The sequence below is a fragment of the Rutidosis leptorrhynchoides genome, chromosome 6 (genome assembly GCF_046630445.1).
Source record: "Rutidosis leptorrhynchoides isolate AG116_Rl617_1_P2 chromosome 6, CSIRO_AGI_Rlap_v1, whole genome shotgun sequence".
Lineage (NCBI taxonomy): Eukaryota > Viridiplantae > Streptophyta > Magnoliopsida > Asterales > Asteraceae > Rutidosis > Rutidosis leptorrhynchoides.
The window spans coordinates 159,744,139-159,750,209 of NC_092338.1; positions in this window are offsets into that span (position 1 = coordinate 159,744,139).

Here is a 6,071-nt window from a genome sequence, read left to right on the forward strand (position 1 = left end):
GTATCACTCGGGGTTCTGCACCAAATTTTGCAACAAGTGTAAAAGAAATGGTCATAGCGCGGCGAAGTGTGAGGTCTACGGACCAGGGGTTAATAGAACGAAAGGAACAAATGGTGTCGGAACGAGTAATGGCGGAGCAAGTAGTGTCGGAGCAAGTTATGCTAATGTAGTTTGTTATAAATGTGGAAAACCGGGCCACATTATTAGAAATTGCCCGAACCAGGAGAACACGAATGGACAAGGCCGCGGAAGAGTTTTCAATATTAACAGGAAGACCCGGAGCTTGTTACGGGTACGTTTCTTATTGACAATAAATCTGCTTACGTTTTATTTGATTCGGGGGCGGATAGAAGCTATATGAGTAGAGATTTTTGTGCTAAATTAAGTTGTGCATTGACGCCTTTGGATAGTAAATTTTTACTCGAATTAGCAAATGGTAAATTAATTTCAGCAGATAATATATGTCGGAATCGAGAAATTAAACTGGTTAGCGAAACATTTAAGATTGATTTGATACCAGTAGAGTTCGGGAGTTTTGATGTGATAATCGGTATGGACTGGTTGAAAGAAGTAAAAGCAGAGATCGTTTGTTACAAAATTGCAATTCGCATTATACGAGAAAAAGGAAAACCTTTAATGGTGTACGGAGAAAAGGGCAACACGAAGCTACATCTTATTAGTAATTTGAAGGCACAAAAACTAATAAGAAAAGGTTGCTATGCTGTTCTAGCACAAGTCGAGAAAGTACAAACTGAAGAAAAGAGCATCAATGATGTTCCCATTGCAAAAGAATTTCCCGATGTATTTCCGAAAGAATTACCGGGATTACCCCCACATCGATCCGTTGAATTTCAAATAGATCTTGTACCAGGAGCTGCACCAATAGCTCGTGCTCCTTACAGACTCGCACCCAGCGAGATGAAAGAACTGCAAAGCCAATTACAAGAACTTTTAGAGCGTGGTTTCATTCGACCAAGCACATCACCGTGGGGAGCTCCTGTTTTGTTTGTCAAGAAGAAAGATGGTACATTCAGGTTGTGTATCGACTACCGAGAGTTGAACAAACTTACCATCAAGAACCGCTACCCACTACCGAGAATCGACGACTTATTTGATCAACTACAAGGCTCGTCTATTTATTCAAAGATTGACTTACGTTTCGGGTATCATCAAATGAGGGTGAAAGAAGATGATATTCCAAAGACTGCTTTCAGAACACGTTACGGTCATTACGAGTTTATGGTCATGCCGTTTGGTTTAACTAATGCACCAGCTGTGTTCATGGACCTTATGAACCGAGTGTGTGGACCATACCTTGACAAGTTTGTCATTGTTTTCATTGATGACATACTTATTTACTCAAAGAATGACCAAGAACACGGTGAACATTTGAGAAAGGTGTTAGAAGTATTGAGGAAGGAAGAATTGTACGCTAAGTTTTCAAAGTGTGCATTTTGGTTGGAAGAAGTTCAATTCCTCGGTCACATAGTGAACAAAGAAGGTATTAAGGTGGATCCGGCAAAGATAGAAACTGTTGAAAAGTGGAAAACCCCGAAAACTCCGAAACACATACGCCAGTTTTTAGGACTAGCTGGTTACTACAGAAGATTCATCCAAGACTTTTCCAGAATAGCAAAACCCTTGACTGCATTAACGCATAAAGGGAAGAAATTTGAATGGAATGATGAACAAGAGAAAGCGTTTCAGTTATTGAAGAAAAAGCTAACTACAGCACCTATATTGTCATTGCCTGAAGGGAATGATGATTTTGTGATTTATTGTGACGCATCAAAGCAAGGTTTCGGTTGTGTATTAATGCAACGAACGAAGGTGATTGCTTATGCGTCTAGACAATTGAAGATTCACGAACAAAATTATACGACGCATGATTTGGAATTAGGCGCGGTTGTTTTTGCATTAAAGACTTGGAGGCACTACTTATATGGGGTCAAAAGTATTATATATACCGACCACAAAAGTCTTCAACACATATTTAATCTGAAACAACTGAATATGAGGCAGCGTAGGTGGATTGAATTGTTGAATGATTACGACTTTGAGATTCGTTACCACCCGGGGAAGGCAAAGTGGTAGCCGATGCCTTGAGCTGGAAGGACAGAGAACCCATTCGAGTAAAATCTATGAATATAATGATTCATAATAACCTTACTACTCAAATAAAGGAGGCGCAACAAGGAGTTTTAAAAGAGGGAAATTTAAAGGATGAAATACCCAAAGGATCGGAGAAGCATCTTAATATTCGGGAAGACGGAACCCGGTATAGGGCTGAAAGGATTTGGGTACCAAAATTTGGAGATATGAGAGAAATGGTACTTAGAGAAGCTCATAAAACCAGATACTCAATACATCCTGGAACGGGGAAGATGTACAAGGATCTCAAGAAACATTTTTGGTGGCCGGGTATGAAAGCCGATGTTGCTAAATACGTAGGAGAATGTTTGACGTGTTCTAAGGTCAAAGCTGAGCATCAGAAACCATCAGGTCTACTTCAACAACCCGAAATCCCAGAATGGAAATGGGAAAACATTACCATGGATTTCATCACTAAATTGCCATGGACTGCAAGTGATTTTGATACTATTTGGGTAATAGTTGATCGTCTCACCAAATCAGCACACTTCCTGCCAATAAGAGAAGATGACAAGATGGAGAAGTTAGCACGACTGTATTTGAAGGAAGTCGTCTCCAGACATGGAATACCAATCTCTATTATCTCTGATAGGGATGGCAGATTTATTTCAAGATTCTGGCAGACATTACAGCAAGCATTAGGAACTTGTCTAGACATGAGTACTGCCTATCATCCACAAACTGATGGGCAGAGCGAAAGGACGATACAAACGCTTGAAGACATGCTACGAGCATGTGTTATTGATTTCGGAAACAGTTGGGATCGACATCTACCGTTAGCAGAATTTTCCTACAACAACATCTACCATTCAAGCATTGAGATGGCGCCGTTTGAAGCAATTTATGGTAGAAAGTGCAGGTCTCCGATTTGTTGGAGTAAAGTGGGGGATAGACAGATTACGGGTCCGGAGATTATACAAGAAACTACCGAGAAGATCATCCAAATTCAACAACAGTTGAAAACCGCCCAAAGTCGACAAAAGAGCTACGCTGACATTAAAAGAAAAGATATAGAATTTGAAATTGGAGAGATGGTCATGCTTAAAGTTGCACCTTGGGAAGGCATTGTTCGATTTGGTAAACGAGGGAAATTAAATCCACGGTATATTGGACCATTCAAGATTATTGATCGTGTCGGACCAGTAGCTTACCGACTTGAGTTACCTCAACAACTCGCGGCTGTACATAACACTTTCCACGTCTCGAATTTGAAGAAATGTTTTGCTAAAGAAGATCTCACTATTCCGTTAGATGAAATCCAAATCAACGAAAAACTTCAATTCATCGAAGAACCCGTCGAAATAATGGATCGTGTGGTTAAAAGACTTAAGCAAAACAAGATACCAATTGTTAAGGTTCGATGGAATGCTCGTAGAGGACCCGAGTTCACCTGGGAGCGTGAAGATTAGATGAAGAAGAAATACCCGCATCTATTTCCAGAAGATTCGTCCACACCTTCAACAGCTTAAAATTTCGGGACGAAATTTATTTAACGGGTAGGTACTGTAGTGACCCGAACTTTTCCATGTTTATATATATTAATTGAGATTGATATTTACATGATTAAATGTTTCCAACATGTTAAGCAATCAAACTTGTTAAGACTTGATTAATTGAAATAGGTTTCATATAGACAATTGATCACCCAAGTTGACCGGTGATTCACGAACGTTAAAACTTGTAAAAACTATATGATGACATATATATATATATATGGTTATATATATAGTTAACATTATATTATGATAAGTAAACATATCATTAAGTATATTAACAATGAACTACATATGTAAAAACAAGACTACTGACTTAATGATTTTAAAACGAGACATATATGTAACGATTATCGTTGTAACGACATTTAATGTATATATATCATATTAAGAGATATTCGTACATCATAATATCATGATAATATAATAATTTAAAATCTCTTTTGATATTATAAACATTGGGTTAACAACATTTAACAAGATCGTTAACCTAAAGGTTTCAAAACAACATTTACATGTAACGACTAACGTTGACTTAACGACTCAGTTAAAATGTATATACATGTAGTGTTTTAATATATATTCATACACTTTTGAAAGACTTCAAGACACTTATCAAAATACTTCTACTTAACAAAAATGCTTACAATTACATCCTCGTTCAGTTTCATCAACAATTCTACTCGTATGCATCCATATTCGTACTCGTATAATACACAGCTTTTAGATGTATGTACTATTGGTATATATGTAGTGACCCGAACTTTTCCATGTTTATATATATTAATTGAGATTGAAATTTACATGATTAAATGTTTCCAACATGTTAAACAATCAAACTTGTTAAGACTTGATTAATTGAAATATGTTTCATATAGACAATTGACCACCCAAGTTGACCGGTGATTCACGAACGTTAAAACTTGTAAAAACTATACGATGACATATATATGGTTATATATATAGTTAACATGTTTTTATTATAAGTATGTATCTCATTAGGTATTTTAACAATGAGTTATATACATAAAAATGAGACTATTAATTTAAGAAACTCGAAAACGATATATATAACAATTATCGTTATAACAACGTCTTACTAGGTACATATGAATCATATTAAGATATTGATACACTTGGTTAATTATGTTAAATGATAAGTAAATATATTATTAAGTGTATTAACAATGAAATACATATGTAAAAATAAGACTACTAACTTAATGATTTCGAAACGAGACATATATGTAACGATTATCGTTGTAACGACATTTAACTGTATATACATCATACTAAGATATATTATATATCATAATATCATGATAATATAACAATTTAACATCTCATTTGTTATAATAAACAATGGGTTAACAACATTCAACAAGATCGTTAACCTAAAGGTTTCAAAACAACATTTACATGTAACGACTAACGATGACTTAACGACTCAGTTAAAATGTATATACATGTAGTGTTTTAATATGTATTCATACACTTTTGAAAGACTTCAAGACACTTATCAAAATACTTCTACTTAACAAAAATGCTTATAATTACATCCTCGTTCAGTTTCATCAACAATTCTACTCGTATGCACCCGTATTCGTACTCGTACAATACACAGCTTTTTGATGTATGTACTATTGGTATATACACTCCAATGATCAGCTCTTAGCAGCCCATGTGAGTCACCTAACACATGTGGGAGCCATCATTTGGCAACTAGCATGAAATATCTCATAAAATTACAAAAATATGAGTAATCATTCATGACTTATTTACATGAAAACAAAATTACATATCCTTTATATCTAATCCATACACCAACGACCAAAAACACCTACAAACACTTTCATTCTTCAATTTTCTTCATCTAATTGATCTCTCTCAAGTTCTATCTTCAAGTTCTAAGTGTTCTTCATATATTTTACAAGTTCTAGTGACATAAAATCAAGAATACTTTCAAGTTTGCTAGCTCACTTCCAATCTTGTAAGGTGATCATCCAACCTCAAGAAATCTTTGTTTCTTACAGTAGGTTATCATTCTAATACAAGGTAATAATCATATTCAAACTTTGGTTCAATTTCTATAACTATAACAATCTTATTTCAAGTGATGATCTTACTTGAACTTGTTTTCGTGTCATGATTCTGCTTCAAGAACTTCGAGCCATCCAAGGATCCGTTGAAGCTAGATCCATTTTTCTATTTTCCAGTAGTTTTATCCAAGGAACTTAAGGTAGTAATGATGTTCATAACATCATTCGATTCATACATATAAAGCTATCTTATTCGAAGGTTTAAACTTGTAATCACTAGAACATAGTTTAGTTAATTCTAAACTTTTTCGCAAACAAAAGTTAATCCTTCTAACTTGAATTTTAAAATCAACTAAACACATGTTCTATATCTATATGATATGCTAAC